We start from the raw sequence: 18606 nt of genomic DNA on the forward strand, positions 1-18606 counted from the left end.
CACATCATCTCTTATGCGTATTCTCCATATTCTCCATTGTTCTTTACTTAGTTATCATAACCAGACAAGTTTAATTATATTTCTTTTTACTGTTCAAGAAGGTGAATTCAATTATATTTATTTTCATTTGATTTATCTGAAATGTAACTTACTCATGCTTTGAGGAATTACTGCTTTTAAGAAGTCCCCAGGTTATTCTTTGCTGCATTACTCAGACTGCTCTTTTCTTTTTGCCCTCTCTCAAATGCTAAAACATAAAAAGTTTCTGTTTGCTTGAAATGCTATTTCTTTATTTAAATCCTGCTGATTGGTTGTAGCTCATTCTTTTTGTATCATTTTGCTTTTCTTCACACATTTCTCCTCTACAGTAATATTACTGGTCTGTGTATGAACTACTAGTTCTAGTTCTTTAGCTAATATAAATTTTCATTGCATAGGTTTAACTGGCATGGTTAATTTATTATCGTCATCATCTTAATTTGTTTACTGATTCCCTGGGTAGAAAGGAGGCCAATAAATTCTAATCTCCGCAATAATTATTTGAGGACAACCTAAAGTTTATTGTTGACCAATAATTTTAGTACAATTTGTGTCTTAGGAAGGATCATTTCAATTTCTACTTCAGTTCATCTTTGGACCCTTTATCTCATGGAACAATTTTCAAACACTCATTCTATTTGATTCACAAGAGAGATTTTTAATGGATAATTAAAGGAACTGGGATATGCATCTTTCCCATGTAATGAACATTGTGAAGTGGATTATATTTCTATTTCAGTTCATGCTTTATTGTCCATTAAGGGCAAAAAAATACTTCTGTTACTTTTTTAAACAATCTATCTACAAACTACTTTAATTTCTCAACCAATGGCGAATAAGTCTGTTATTTCTCCATATCACATTTGTAAAATAATTATGACACACATGAGAAGAACAAAGAAAACCAGATGAAAAGGCAGTGTGAAGAAATCATTATGCATTTGTAATGTCATTTAAGAAAATACTAGTACATTTCTCTGTACCTGTATTTTGATTCTTCCCCATGAGTAGTGTCTGATGAGGTAAAATATCTTCCAGCTGCCTCTCTCCAAGACTGATACACAGAACTCCAATTTACTGTCAACTCTGATTTTTTTTGCTGCTATCTTACAGTCTGAAGGATTCTTAAACATTTATCTAATGTAAAATAATTTAAACTTATTACATCTTATGTTGTAGCTGTACAAGATGCCTTTGCTATTTTGGTGCACCTGCATTTTTGTCGAGTATTAATGTCTTGAATATTAATCTTTTCTCTACACATATGAAAATATTAGAAAGAGTTTCTGAAAGTGTAACTAGTGCTCTCCTTTCATGGATTCTATATTCATCATCTAATTTCTACAGCATGTGCTGCTACAACATCTAGCTTTGATCAGCTATGACTATCTCAAGTTCCATTTCAATCCCTGTTAGGCACTGATATAAAACTGAACAAGAGCAGCACATCTCCCACCTTTTTCTTTTCTAAATTAGTGAAAATACTAAGAAAAGATTTTTTCTTCTTTGTACTCCTATGTGACTTTTAATGAGATTTCTTTTTGCACTACTGCTGTACAGAGTACCAAATGACATTAAGAGACATGCTGCTCTGTAACATTTAACTAAATTTCCTTCATTGGACTCCTTCATTGGTAATTACTGCTCATAAGGAAAAATAAATTTGTACAACAAATTAAAATATGAAACACCATGTATTAAATATCATGTAATTATAACTAAGTCACCAGTCTAGTCATGTTTTGATCAACTAATGCTTAAAATAAAAAATTCTGAGCATACATACTTCTCCTTGAGCTACCTTTCTAAAGATATTATCTAAAGATTCATGGTTTTCATTACTGTCTCTCTGAAAACGAAGAAAGAGAACGATTTTCTGTTTCAATGTTTCTTGGAGCAAAATTATTTCCACTTACAGCGCAAGCAAATTAGAGAAAAATGATCTCATTGCAAATGTAAAATTAACACAGAGGAAATCTCCTCAGAGTTGAACAATACTACTTTTCCCTCACTTTGACTTACAGATTTATTCTCTAAGTATCGTTCAGGTCATCTGATTATATCAAAAGAGGGGTATTTTCTTCTCTTAAAAAATAGAGATTAATTCATTTTACTATGTTACTCATATTTAAATGTTCTTGAATCATACTCATGTAAATATCCGTCCAGTTCCATCAGTTTTGTTGTAACAAACAGGAAGTAGCAGTCATAATCTTCTACACTTTCTACTGTGATTTTCTTTACAAATTACGTCATTTTTATTGCCCTTATATTCCTTTTAATATCAAAAATGCTTCCATATCTTGTTCAAAATTTAATCTGAGGAAAAATGTAATAATGAAGCCATCACTTTTTAGTGTTTTAGTCTGACTTTAGAAAGTTGTGATAATTTGATGGCAGTTAGGCAGGCCATGTTCATTGCTTGGTAGTTCTACCTCTGACCTCTTCCTAAATATATACAATTTTTTGAAAATTCAGTATTGCAGTGAAAGTAAATGTTTACAGATTCAAGCCTAAGAAAGATTATTTTTTTTTTTTTAAGGGGGGGGGGGGGGGGGGGAAGAAAGAAGAGATGCAAAGGAATAAAAGAGGCAAGAATTATTCTTATTACTTCTTACTGATCAAAATTCTTGCAAATTTATAATTTTATTTTGATATTAACCTTAATTAAAATAAATGAATAAATAGTTAAATTTGAAAATGAATATTTCTTATTTTGCTTCATTTAAGTATTTTGGGTATAACTGATTGTTGAATTTCTTTTTTTTAGGCCAAATCATTGCCAGTTAAAAAAGAGGGTTTTATTCATTTAATCAGAAAAAAGAAATATCTGTACAGCTCTTATCCAGAGCTGGTTGATTAGATGGTGAACACACAGATAACTTGCCGTTAAACATTCTGTTCTTTTATTACTTTTTTTCACAATTTTGTCTATCCAGTCCCATTTCTTCAATTTACGTTTTTATCCCCAGTTATTCAGTTTTTAGTCTTACTATCTTTATATATCAAACACACAACCTAAGTGAATCCAATGTATTGAGTGTTTTATTTTTTGTAGTGGATTTCATTGCTTATTAAATATTATTTGGCTTTATGCCCTGGAAAGGGCACCAGTAATACTGTTATCAGTGTTAGCATTTCAGATAGTTGTCTTCAGTAACATTTTAAAACTGTGAATTATCCTTTACAAGGAAAATGTGTGATTTTCTTACCAGTCTGACAAGATCTCTAAATGTAAGTCATACCTCTGTTGCATTCTAATAGAAACAAATCTACAAATCTCAGCAGACTGTGACAAAGAGACTTATTTTTCTTTTTCCCCTGAGCATTTGAACAGAAATTTCATTTTAACACAATTAAAAAAAAGAAGTTCAAGTAATAATATAATAGTTAATCCTGTCTATGGGCCACCAGAGCATCAGTGAGAGTCTGGAAGAGAAATTATCCAATAGCGATTCCAGATGATTCTGTATAATTTCAGTTTCTGAAAAAGATTTCCATATATCCTTCAATATTTTTACTATCAACAGACTTTGCTTTGGCACACTTGTTTATACTTGTAATAGTAATATGACTTTGGAAGATAACTCACACTGAGCACCTATATATTACATTCTTTCAAAACCCCTAACCGCTTAAACTACATTAGTGTATGAATTCCACTTTTTTTAGGTATTCTAGAAACACAGCAATGCCTTGAAGATCTATATCAGAAAGGACTGATTGTGTGCAGCACAAAAAGAAAAAAAAAAAAAAAAAAAAAAAAAGGAACAAGTTTTCTAACGGTGTACAGTACAATGAAAACACTTTAAACAGCCAGTCACATTTTTCATAATTTTATGTTTTGTATAGGATTTTTAGCTCACATTTTATTTATTTACTTATTTGTTTGACTGACATTTAATTTTGTGATTATGTTACATTCATAGTAAATTCAGCCTTTATATATTTTCCTAATATTGTTTAGTAAAGAGTTACTCAATTTAAATTAAGATATTTCAGACAATTGTTCTGTAAACAGTGGTTGCACATGAATTTGCAACCTCCCAAAAATCAATTGCATTTATAAACTAGGTTCTTCCTCTACCAATAGTTTCCTTATTTATTCCAAGAGCCTACAGTGTATCTAACTTGTCACCAGATCCAAAGATATCTCCTTTGCTGACCTCCATGTGTTCATTTCCAGTCTCTCTTCTTCTCTCAAGTGCTTTCTGATGCGCCTTATATCTTGACTTTATCAAACTCTCAGCTTGTTCCACATCACTCACTACTACTGTTTCAGCTACAATTTGAATGAAAGACAATAATTCCTGATCTTGTATTAGAGTACCTTCATCTCCTTTTCACACCTGTGCATAACATTGTTGGCATTGTAGTAGGCATAAAAATTCTATTATTCTATCAGATTTGACTGAAATTAGGTAATGTATTCATGAGTTATCTTTCAGTGGAAAGGAATGCTAGAGAGACAAGCATAGAATCATAGAATCATAGTATCATTTGTGTTGGAACAGACCACTAAAGATCATCTGATCTGAGTCCTCTGCAATGAACAGGGTCATCTACAGCTAGTTCAGGTTGCTCAGGGCCTGTCCAGTGTGGTCTTGAATGTCTCCAAAGGCAGAGCATTCATCTACTTTTTGCTCAATCTGTTCCAACATGTCAATTTCTCTCCTGTACTGAGGACTCCACATCTGGAAACTATACTCCAGGTTAGGTTTCACCAGCTATCAATGTTTACAGGCTTGTTTGGCCCAGTTCTGTGACTAGCAGGGTGGAGGTTATTTGTGAATCCGTGCATCCAGAAAAGGGGAAACAGGACCCCGAATAATTAAAAACAGCAGCAATGATCTGAGGAGAAACAAACTAATTTACTAAATATGTTTTCAGAATGCAAGATAACACACTATAAAACAATACAGTTAGAATTGAAGCTAATAAATCAAATACAATGAGAGAGTTTCCAAAAGGTGGAAAGGCCTCACCAAAATGCTGAGGTGAGATGTGCAGTAGGGTCGAGCAGCATGGAGGAGAGCTGAAAAAGGGAAGGTCTAGTGACCTTGCTAGGGGTTATATCTCCCCTCTGAACACAAAGTCCCCTGGGACATGTAGTTCTTTTCTTCCATACAGGTGCCTGAAACTGGAGCATTAACTCTTTAACTCCCAGTGCACTACATGATGTTATGATGTAGAATACCGATAACCAAAAATCTTAAAAACATGACACCAGCGTGACGTAGAGGGGCAGGATCATCTTCCTTGATCTGCTGACAACACTTCTTTGGATAGAGCCTAGAATATAGTTGGATTTTTTGAGAGGAGGGTAGTTGTGGTGAACACTACCACTGAACAAACTACTGAACAAAATAATTGTGGATTATCTGTCGCAGTTGCCTACTACAATTATCTACCTCTTTATCCAAGAAGTGGCCTTTGAGATTGTCTAAAATTTATTGCACTGTATCAGTTTATATGCATGCAGTTGGATACTCCCATTTCATACTTTGTATTTTCACAATGTCCTTCATGTTGTTTAAGTATGACATATTTATAAGAGGGGTTATATTACCCAGTACCTGTCAAACTAGAGACTTGAGTGATGTCTTGTGAAATCTTTTCCACCCATATGTACTCATATTTTGTGAAATTCAATTTTGTTTTTTAAAGGTAGTTTCATTTACAGTATCAGGGAATGCATTATATATAGATTGCATTTGAGACCTACATGAAACACTGAAAATGGGACTATATGCATACATTAACTTTAACACTAGAAAGATCAATGTATATCAAGTCATTTGAGGTCTTCCTATTAACTATGTATGGACCACTATCAAACATTTAAGTATTTGGAACTAAAAAGCATTATTTCAATTTCTTTTCTATGTGACTGACATAGATGTGAAAATATAAGTTTTTAAAAAGAGGTAAATGCCTTAACATTGCAGACTGTTATATGAATAGTATTTGTCAATATTTGGACATGTAAAATATTTTTAATAGAATAAGTGTTTCAGTAAAGAGCATGTTAAAAAAATAACTTCTTGTTGTTGCATATTTTTGAAAATCAGGCTCAGTATGATGCTTTTAATTTTGCTTTTGCAGAAAAATGGCATAGTAACTTCTGATAATTCCTAGTAAATTCTGAATATATACAAACAATATAATGCAAGTTTTCTTGAAAACAAACTTCCTCTTGTTTGTTTGTTTTCTCCCTGTAGCAGCATGTATTTTGGAATACAGAATACACAAGATTTATAAAGATGTTATTTTCCTCAGACAGGAATTTTAAGATAAATCCTTCTAGGACTAGTCTACTTAAAAATTACAGCAAGACCATCACCACAACAACAACAACAAAAGTCTTCAAAACTGGCAGTATAACTAGATTTAATTGATAATATGAATATCTCAGAAACTATAGATATTGTAAGGTTCTTTTGAGTTAATAGAAGGACTAACTGCTGGTACTAGTGTTAAGGGCTAGATAATTACACAGCTATTGTCATACTTTTCCAAAATTATTCACAGAAAGAAAAGTTTGTTTTTACCTACAGATTTCTGCTCCAGTGGGCTTCTACAAGAAATGTTGTTTCCCCATTTTTCAGCATTGACTTAAAAGTTACTTGTCTGCCTGTCACATAGTTTAGGAGCTGCGCTGAACTGTTTCCACTTAGGAACAGTTCAGATGCTATTAGTGTATACATTGATAATTCATTAATTATCAACCTACAGAATATTCTTTTCAGAATGTTTTTCTCCTACTAATAGGAATAACTAAAGGAGCTTCAGAAAATTAGACTTTGAATTTTCCTGACTGTGTAGTATATTTTCAAGTTAAGCACTGCAAGAAAATATGAAGTTCAAGCAATATCTATTCTATTCTGAGTCAGACTTTGTGAATCAAGAAAGTGATGCTGTTTGTTATTATTATGTCATGAAAAGTGGTTCTGGCATCTCAGTTCATCTGTGAATGTATTTTAAAATTATTTTTAATCTCAGGTCATACTGCTTATTTGTCTATCTGACTAGAATTAAACTGTCTAATTTTTACCAGACTTCTAGCAAGCCTTGATTTTCAACAAATACAATTCACTTTTAAAGAAAAAACCATAATTTAAAAACAGAAAATAACTCAAAATCCTCATTTAGATCTTATATATTTTTGAAAGATATTTTTCTTCAGATAATACAGCTTTCACCTCTGGCAACTGTGGGCATATACCATATTGTCTGAGTTATGAGAGACTACTCCCTACACAGTTTCTCTGATCAGTGGTCACTGTCATGGCTTGTTCAGATCCCCTAGTGTTTGCTGGAATAAATATGTTTTAATGTTTATAACCATTTTCTCTCACAGTTTCTGGTTTCTCGTGGTGAAAAAATAAACTTGCCTTACACAGAGGGTTTTAAAACTCTTGTCTACTCCAGCAATTTTATTTGCTATTTAACTGTGCAAATAACTGACTATAAAATCTTTTTTTTCAAAATGCTTGTCCTATCACTAATCCAAGGTTTTTCACTGATTGTTAATTGCATTTAGATTCTGTTGCTTAGAAAACCTTCACAATTTCAGCATACGCTAATAACTTTTGTTTACATTAACATACATCCATCAGAGCAAAAGATCCACTATCAACAATTAACAGTCAAAGACAGGTTGATACTTGTAGGAATTTATAGGAAAAGTAGGTGAAAGTAGTAAAGTTTCCATTTGTAGCTAGTTTTCTCTATAATATTGCCCATTTTAAGTAAAACATAATCAAAGCTTACCTCTACCTCCCAAAAACATGCATTAATCTTTTAAATAAAGGATGTTGGAATATCATTCTGGAGGTTTTAGCAGTGAAGGACTCTTAAGAAATACATTCCAACTCCCTTTTTGGATGGAGGGTGGAGTATAAAGGATAAGAATAAGCAGATCAGTAGAGGCAAGGTAGGAGTGGGATACAAAGGCACAAGGAGAAAAGAAGACAATGAAAGTCACAAATTACAACAGCAGAGAAACAAAGAAGACAAAATTTGATGTTTGTTTGACAGCTTTATAGAGTGAAATTATCCTTACTGTTGGCTGAAAAGGTAAATGCTTCGACATGTAACCTTACAGCTCTTTCACTGGAAAGATTATCCCAAGGATAGGTAGCCGAGTTTTGTACGTCCATTTAATTCTTTGGATGATGGAAAGATGATGGAAAGGATATCAGCTTCTTTCATTATGAATACTGAAAGGATACTTCACATCCTTGCATAGTATCATAAATCATTAAGGTTGGAAAAGAACACAAAGATCCCCTAGTCCAACTGCCAACCCATAACCACCATGTCCACTAAACCATATCCCTAAGTGTCCATATTCTTGAAAACCTCCAGGTGTGGCAATTTCACTGCTTCCCTGAGCAGGCTATTCCAATCATTACCAGTCGTTCCAAGAACAACTTTTTTCCTGATATCCAACCTGAACCTTCCCTGGTGCAATTTAAAGTCATTTCCTCTCATACTTTCACTAGTTACCTGGGAGAAGATGCTGAAATCCACCTAGACACAACCTCCTTTCAAGTAGTTGTGGAGAGCAATAAGGTCTCCCCTGAGCCTCCTCTTCTCTGGTCAACATGTCCCAGTGCTCTGTCAACAACAAACTAAAGCAATTTTTCCTCATTCAGGCAAGACTTTGTTTTGCTGATTTTGCAACCTTTTTTTGTCCACATCAGCCTGTATTTTTTGCTTCAAAACCAGCCCACTGCTTCCTTTTTTTACAGTGGGTATCTAGGCATTGGCAACATGAGAAGTTCTCAGGAAAAAAAAATAAAATTCTGCGACATAACCCTTTCCTTCATAGCTCTACACCACCTACAAGTTCTATTTCTCTCTTAAACCTAACCCTAATCTTAAAAGCCTGACCGCAAACCTGGATTTGAAGATAACCTCATGAAAGATTTCAAATGCTGACAAAGACAAAAAGTTTATCAAGGGAGAAATCTGCCCATATTTTATTTTTTCTTTGTAGTTGTTACATTCGCAGCAATTAGGTTTTGCTGAAATCTTGAATTACGCAGTTTGGGAAACAATACTGAAATCAAGCTGCATATGGTCTTTTCAATCTGCTGAATTTTTCTGAAGATGTATGTTATTGTCAATACTTACATGAATGTTCTACAAATGTTACTTGGAGTGGGGAACACATTGACAACATCTGGATTTTGACATCTGGATTTTTCAGTTTATGAACTTCACTATTAAGTGAGGCCTGTTGGCAAAACGGCGCTTATACTGAGTTTTCTTTGGACCGTAGTACAACTTCCTAGGATAGGAATATTAGTAAATCAATGCTTTTGTGTCAATAGTATGATCAATATTGAGAAGAAAGAATATTTTTTTAGTAAAATAAACACAAATGTTTTTTTAAAAAAGCTTCTGCAACTCCTTTGTTGCTGAATTTTTTTTTGTTTGTTATTTTTGGATGAGCTCACAATCAGCCTACTTTTCTAAGACTAATTTTAAACAACATATTTCTGGAATCAATGACTCAAAAACCACAGATGTTATATTATAAGGATCTTTTAATATTTAACAAAGTTGATGAGCATTCAAAACATCTGAATAGAAAATCCATAATGAACTCTGTGGCATTATTGTTACCCAAAGTGCTATGAAGTGCCAGATTTAAGCAAAGGTTTCTGAAACAAAAAGTAGGGTAAACAGAGATGACATGAGTAAAAGAACTGAGCTATTTCTCACATAGCTTCTAAGTATGCTCCTGGCTTGTCTCTAGCACTAGGAAGCAGAACAGGAAGTAGGAACTGTAGAATCCTATTCACTGACATATGGGGGAGTAATTCAAATCAGTGGCTGCAAGTTCCCAGTTCTACAACTTTTCTCCTTTTCCAATGTAATAAATTCCCTTTCATTTGCCTTCCATTTCCCTGTCATGTGTCCTTTCTATCATGTTGTTATTCTTTATATAGTTCTGCGAGGCAAGTCTCTTTGAAGCTTTCTGCCAAACATGCAGAAGGGTAGGAACAATAGCTGTAAGACACTGCTGTCCCTCTCAACCAACATGAGCTTAGGCAACTTTTTCTCTGAATGCCCTGCAGAGCAGCAAGTCAAAGAAATCACTTCATTAGCCATATGTTGAACAGGCCTGCTGTGAATGATTTACTAACCTTTGCATATTGACACACATGCATCACTTACATCTTATGACTGTTGTGTTGTCATTTCTTTCTGAAAAAAATACAGAAATTATTCCTCCTTATTTCATTGAGAAAATTTTCTGGTATTTCAGGAAATTGTTGAAATCACAATAGATATAATAATACATAGATTATCGATAGGTCCATGTATTACTTCAGTTTAGTAAATAAAAGTGAAATTTATTGAAAAGATTAATTACTGTACAAACAGCAGCAATATTACTAACATTCTAACTATCTTTAAAATTCCCAGTGCTGAGTTTAGAATTGATTCAATGTTCTGTGCTGATAGCTTTCAAGTTTTTGAAGTACAAATTAAACATATGATATAGAAATGTAAAGACATACTGTATGAAAGCAATCAGTCTGGTATGCATCCATATAGCTCAGAGACTTCAATGGCCACTGGAATATCTCAAGAGTTTCTAAAATAAATTGCAGTGATGCCTAGTCTCTTAAGAATTGAATGCTTATGCAAATATACTATCAACAAGATGTAAGTATCAAACTTTTTCATAACCTTGAATAATGAATATTTAGATAACGTATTTTATTTTGATTAAAAAACGCATTAAAATAATAATAAAAATATCTAATCACAGCATTTCACCTTTCTAAGATGCTAATCAAGGTGAAATCTCCAAGTTATATGTCTGATCTTTGGGTAAATTTCCACTCTTTTTTAAAAGTTCACCTCTACATTGAATGCTTTCTCAGTTGGGTTAGGCATTTTCTTTACTTACCTACCAAAGTCCTGATAAATCTTAGGATGGCCTATCTCCTGAACTTTCAATATCCCCCAAAAAAGAATTTGAATATAGTATCTATTTGCTTAATTTGAAAATTACAGCTTTGTTGTCTGTGCTTGAAGATGTGGTATATTCAGAACAACTAACAGTGATATTCAATATAGTTCAACTTTTGATGTGTATAGTTATTTGAGTCTGAGCATCACCTGGTGTGTTAGCAATCCCTCTTTGGTAATTGATGTTACACTCAAATTAGGTTTTATCAAACAAGTTTATATTTTTATCTGAAAAAGATTTTAGCTTTTACCTCAACTGTGATAACTATGAAATTTGGTTTTGGAGAAAATAAATACAGTGCATTTCTATATGCAAGTTGTGTAGATGTCGTGGGCTTTAAATTGTCTCTTGTTCCACACAGAATTAGAAGAGGGAAAGAAAAAAAGTAAGACAAAATGATGTACCATGTCTAACAGGATCGGTTGGTTTCTTGTTATTTTTATTTATTTATTTTATTTTGGCTGCAGTCACTAGAATGCACTGGTGCTGTTCTTGCAGATGAAAACTAAATGCACATACACCAACATAGACTCTGGATTTGTGAATATTCTCTCTTTCATAATAAATAGAGCAAACAGCTTTCATTATATCATTCAAGATGTAGTTGAAAAAGTGCCATACTTAAAAAGCTGCTGTCTGGGAACAACTGAAAGTCTGTGTACAATTACAATTCCTATGGAAGAGGATTACTTGTTAGTTTCATTCCAGGGCATCTTTGTTTCTTTTAATATTGCAGCTAGCACTGTGGTTTTCTCAAGAATATGCATTTTTACAAGTATTCCCAGATACAGCAGCGGTAGAAAGAGTGGCATCTTTATTCTAACACAAGATCAGCAGTATTTGTTTAAACTCTTGATGGGCATGGAACACCAACTGATTTTGCATGCCTTACAGAGCTTTCAACAATGCTAATTATTAATGGTTTTCCATTTTACATAAGCTGAATTTTGAATTGATTCTCAGATTTTAAATTAATGGCCAAAAAGAAGTCTTAAGCTACTTCATTTTTTGAAACAGTTATGTCTTATATCATATCTTCTTCTAGTGACTACATAATAATTCAATTGAAAGGATAGCAGTCTCAGGCTCTCAACCCTTTCTTCTGTTTTTTGCTTTTTCCATCTAGTTTCTGTAAGATTACCTAATACCACAGAATCCTGAGAATAAAGCAGTAGCTGGGGGAAACTTTTAAACAAAAACAGTTAAATTTTTATTAAATAGGCAATGTACAAATGGAAAAACATTTTTTTAAAAAAGATAAACAATTGAATAAAAACGTTTCTGGTTAAGAATCCTTTTGGTTCTATATCTTAATAATATTATATGTTTCTAGAATCACAGAATCAGATAATACCCTGAATTGGAAGGGACCCATGAGGATCATTGAGTTCAACTCCTGGCTTCACACAGGTCTATCTAAAAATCTAAAACCTGAGAGAGTTGTCCAAATCCTTGGACTCCAGCAGGCTTGCTGTCATGACCACATCCCTGGAAAGCCTGAGCCAGTATACAATCACCCTCATGGAGAAGAACCAAATATCCAACCTGACCCTCCCTTGAGACATAGAATTATAAAATGGTCTGGGTTGAAAAGGACCTCAAAGTTCATCTAGCTTCAACCCCCCTACCATGGGCAGGGTGACCAACCACTGCCCAGAGCCACATCCAACCTTGCCTTGAATGCCTTTGGAGATGAGGCATCCTCGATCTCCCTGGGCAATCTTTGTATCATTCCCTCAGGTCCTGTAACTGTTCACCAGAGAGCAGAGATCAGTGCACACCACTTTTTGTGAGGAAACTGTAGGCCATCATGGGGTCTCTCCTCCACCTCCTACTGTTCAAGTGATTTCAGCCACTCCTCATCTGTCTTCCCCTTCGTACCCTTTACCATTTTCATAGTCCTCCTTTGGATTCCTTCTTATAGTTTTATGTCTTTCTCATATTGTGGCACACCAAATAGCACACAGAATTTGAGATGAGGTCAAACCTGTGAAGAGAAGAGTGGGACAATCCCTTCCTTTAACTATCTCTCTGTTCTTTTGTGCCTGATGCCCTTCAGTATACAGACAGACCTTCTGGATGCCAGGATCCGCTGCTGACTCATGTTCAACTTGCCATCAGCCAGAATTCCTAGATCCCTTTGTGAAGGGCTGATCTTCAGCCTCTCATCCTCCAGTCTGTACATATATCCAGATTTGCTCCATTTCAGGTGCAGAATCTGGCTCTTGTTCGTTTTAAATTTCACGCATTTATTGATTGCCCAACCCTCCGGTCTGTCCAGACCATTCTACAAGGCCTCTGCAGTGCTGACAAAGTCAACAGCTCCTCCTAATTGAATATCTTTTACAGGCTTACTTACTATACCTTAGTCCCACATCCAAACCATTGATGAAAACATTAAAGAGAACTATCCCTAAAATGGAGCACTGTGGAACCCCACTAGTTACTACCTACCAACTTGATGTTACTGTGTTTACTATAACCCTTTAAGCCTATACCTCCATTCTGGAGGTTTTAGCAGTAAAGGACTCTCAAGAAATACATTCCGACTCCCTTGTTTGGATGGAGGGTGGAGTATAAAGGATAAGAGTAAGCAGATCAGTAGAGGCAAGGTAGGAGTGGGATACAAAGGCACAAGGAGAAAAGAAGACAATGAAAGCCACAAATTACAACAGCAGAGAAACAAAGAAGACAAAATTTGATGTTTGTTTGACAGCTTTATAGAATGAAATTATCCTTACTGTTGGCTGAAAAGGTAAATGCTTCAACATGTAACCTTACAGATCTTTCACTGGAAAGATGATGGAAAGAATACCAGCTTCTTTCAAGAAGAAATGGTTGGGGACTCAGACTATCAAACTGTTTCACATATAGAGCAGGTAAGATATGATAGTCACGTTTGGTCACTACTTCTCTGGTCTGGATTACCCTGATGGTATGCTGTCACGGAGTTAACTAGATCAATCTATGCCTGTGACAAGAGGCCAGTAAGCTCCTGGCCCCCCCCAGCCCCACAAAATGGGAAAGAAAAGGGAAAAGAGATAGGGAGATGGAAGCTGGGCTCAAGGAAGGAAAAAAAAAACAGTGACAATGATTTATGGAGGAAAAATATTTTACTAACTATGATATCAGAATGCAAGATAACACAATATGATGTAATCTAATTGAAATTGAGACTAATAAATTAAATAAAATAGGAGAGAGAGAGAGAGTTCCTGAGACTAAGTCAAACCTGAAAAGCTTGGAACAGCTAGGAAAGTACCCTCCAATACTGCCAGGCAGTAAGAGACCACCCAACCAGAAGGGCCAGATCCCATGACTTCCACAATATAAAGGGACAGGTACCTGGAACTGGAACATTAACACTTTAACTCCTAGTGCACTAAATGATGTCGTGATATAGAATACCAAAAACCAAAAATCACAAAATCATGACATATGCTCATCAGAAATCCATATCCCATTATTATCAATAATAGTAATAATATTAAAATATTTTAATAATATTAAAATATATTAATAATATAGTAATAAATAAAAATAAGTATAAATAGAAATAATAACCGTCCCCATACTCTTATTTCCATTTACAGATGAAGCTTGTGAAATTTACTCTGTTTTTCAGATGAGCATCAGAAGAAACTGATGCCAATCCGCAGAAGATTTTCCTCCAACAATCTAAATTTGAGCCTCTGGCAGGCTCTGAAGGCAGTTTTGTTGGCAACATCAGAGATATTTTTGTTTGCCACTTAATTAGCTGTAGATGGATCATATTGGCAGCTCAGCCTTTATGCGTGCTATTTTCTTTAATTCACTTTGGACTTTCTATAAGCAAGACACACTTTGTCCAAGCACCCGTTACATTCAGTTTATAGGCAGTATTTCGCAGGCGGTGTTGTTCCAAAAAGCTGTTATATTCACCAGCTTGTATGCTTAGACATTATTAAGGGAGAATGGGAATGATTAAAATTTTACTTTTTTTTTATTCAGCTTCCTGCTCAGTATATACACAGTTTTTTATCTTACTTCTCAGAGAAATTTGCACTACAGTATTCCACATATTTCTTTCATTTGTTATGGTAAGAGTTCAAAAGAATGCAAAAGCATAAAAGATAAAGTCTTTATACCCCAGTTTTTAAAAAAAGTGATTCCTAATTAACATTTCCTAGTTTAGAAGGTATTAGAAGTAAATGCTTAATTTAAAATTTTAAAATGCCTACATTTAAAAATAAGAAGTGTAGAATTGAGCATTTATGAAAGTAAAAAAGCAAACAAAAAAATCAAACAACATCTGGACTTTGGTAAGGTCTTTGACATGTTCCCTCACAACATCTTTCTCTCTGAACTGGAAATATAGGATTTGACAGGTGAACTGTTCAAAGGATGAGAAACTGGTTATGAGATCATACCCAGTGGGTGGTGGTCAATGGCTCAATGCCTGGATGGAGATCAGTAATGAGTGGTGTCCCTCAGAGGTCAGTCCTGGGAACAGTGTTCTTTAATATCTTAATCAATCGCTTCTTTGCCTTGGTATTGGCAAGGGTATTAGCCACACAGCCCAAGTTGCACAAAGTAAAATTGAGAACAGAAAGAAGGAGTATCTGACCTGATCAGGCTTGAGATGATCAAAAGAACCTGAAGGTGCACAAGTCCATGGGAGCCAATGAGATTTATCCACGAGCCCCTGAGAGAACTAGTGGATGAAGTTACCAAGCCACTATCCATCATATTTGAATGGTCACAGCAGTCTGACAAAATTCCCACTGACTGAAAAAGGAGAAACATAAGCCCCATTTTCAAGAAGGGAAAGAAAGAAAATCTGGGAAACTACAGGCCAAATAATCTCACCTCTGCCTAGCAAGATCATGGAGCAGATGAAGGCCTTCTGAAGGCCTTAATAAGGCAATGAAAATGGAGGCAAGGTGACTTGTAGTAACCAATGGCAAATTGTGCCTGATAAACTTGGTGGTCTTTTATAATGGACTTACAGCAACAGTGGATAAAGGAAAAGTAACTGATGCCACCTACACTGACTTGTGCAAAGCATTTGACACTGTCCTGAATGATATCCTGGTCAATAAATATGGGTTTCACAGACAAACTACTCACAGGACAAGGAATTCTTAAAATCATAGAATTGCTCAGGTTGGAAAAGACCTTAAAGATCATCAAGTCCAACCACAACCAAACCATACTACCCTAACTCTAACAACTCTACTCTAAATCATGTCCCTAAGCACCACATCCAAACTATTTTTGGTGACTCAACCACCTCCCTGGGGAGCCTATTCCAGTGCTTGTCACACTCAAAGAGTTGTGGGCAATGGCTCAATGTCCGAATGGAGACCAGTGACAAGTGGAACTTGTCAAGGATCAGTACTGGGACCTTTATTATTTAACATCTTTATTAGTGACAAGACTAGTGGGATCAAGTGCACCATCAGGAATTTTACAGATGACACCATGCTGTGTGTTGTGGTTGACACGCCTGAGGGATAGGATGTCATTCAGAGAGACCTAGATAGACTTGAGCAGTGGGTCCCAGGAGTACCTCATGAGGTTCAACGTAGTGCAAGGTCTTATACTGGGTTATGGCAACCCCCGCTATCAGTACAAGCTAGGGGACAAAATGAGTGAGCATAGCCCTACTAAAAGTAGCTAGATTTAGACTGGATATAAGGAAAACATTTTTTCAGTAGCAGTGGTGAAGCACTGGAACAGATTGACCAAATTGCTGATTGCCCCATCCTTGAAGACATTCAGGGTCAAGCAGGACAGGCTCTGAGCAACCTAATCTAACTGTAGGTGACACTGTTCATTGCAGGAGAATTGGCCTAGATGACCTTTAATGGTCTCTTCCAGCTAAAATGATTCTCTGATTTTTTGATTCTATGCTTGTCTAGAGATAATCACGCAATGTGTTTACACCTTGTTCTAGAACTATACCTCAGAAACAACTTGAGGATGAGTCCTCCTCTGAAGAGCCTTAGGGTTACTGAATGAATTAACTGTGATAATAATTTAGTTTGTAATCAGCAAAGGAGATTTTATTTATTTATTATATAATATATGATATATAATATATAATATACATTATATAGTAAATAAATATTAATTATAATATAATATAATATAATATAATATAATATAATATAATATATTTATCATATATAATAGATTTATTATTTATTTATTTATTTATGTATTTTCATGCTAATTGTGCCATTATTTTGCAAGATAAATTAATCACATTAATGTACATGTTGTTGAGCAGCCTTTTTATTTAATCTATTTCTGTTTCTAAACTATTTCAGGTGATGCCATCGTATTTTATGCTCCTATTTTGCCCAAACAGATGTTAGAGCAGTTTGGAACTATTTTTCAGTCACCATCAAAGTAAAGATTTCTATCTCCATAATATTATAATGACAAACTTATTTGATGAGTTTTCAGCCTAAACTTTGTTGTATTTTCTTTTTATTATTGACATTAATAAAGTACGTGATAACAGGTTATCACAAGAGGATTTTTAATACCACAGGCCTTAACTAAACCTACAGGCAACAACTGAGCTAGGAGAACTTAATAGATTTTGAAAACAGGTGTGGATGAGACATAGAAATAGTGCCATTCTGAAATGCATCAGAAATACAGATTTCCATCAGTTTCCATTATCATAGTGCCACTACAGGGAAGCATGTCAGTTGATTGGAAGTATTCAGAAGCATGTTTAAGGCACAACAACACCAACAGTTTCTTTCAGTTTTTTGAGGTTTGGACTCTGAAAAAGTGCAAATGCTAGACAAGAAGCTACAGGTCAAAAGAATGTATCAAGTATATACTATATGATTTTCCACTGAATTAATGCCATCAGCTGTCACAAAATGCCTTTCAAAAATGCCTTCCAGCTACTGTACAACAGGCTGGAGTTGCAGAAAACTTACACTTTTCTAGTTATAATGCTCAGTTTTTCTTCAGTCATAGTCTTCTATTTGTATCTAAGTTTATACTTGCACACACGTCCAGGTAGTCAGGCATTCATTCTGTAAGACTGGTTCACTATGACCCACCAATTTCCTTTTCCTTGTCTATAGTGACTGAAAAGATAAAGTTGGTAAGCATTCTGAAAATGTATTCGTTGGCCAACGTTCTTGTTGCTGTGACAAGTTTTTTCCACAGTAACCTGGAGGGGAAGGAAGAGGAAAAGACAATTTTCTAAAAACCTATGTCATTGGTTACTGCATTCTCTTTATTATAAAAATACAAATATTATGAGCAATAATCTTGTACTGGAAAGTAATTGCTCCTTCACAATTACCTTTTCAATTTAATGTAAGCTGGCAGTCAGTGTACATTAACTTATACATTTTACTAAAGATGCATTACTAAATTACGGGAGAAATTTTACCAACTATGAAATTATGCTACTAAACTTATGCAGTTAGGTGGTGTTCCTAAATATTTTAGTCTTCTTTAATTACAAATAAATAGATAATAAGGGCATTGCAGGGACCCACAGCCTATTTTTCACTATTGACAACATGAATTCCTGGAGTGATTAGACCAAGAAG

Source organism: Lagopus muta, chromosome 1, assembly GCF_023343835.1.
Source record: "Lagopus muta isolate bLagMut1 chromosome 1, bLagMut1 primary, whole genome shotgun sequence".
In the NCBI taxonomy this organism is placed as follows: domain Eukaryota; kingdom Metazoa; phylum Chordata; class Aves; order Galliformes; family Phasianidae; genus Lagopus; species Lagopus muta.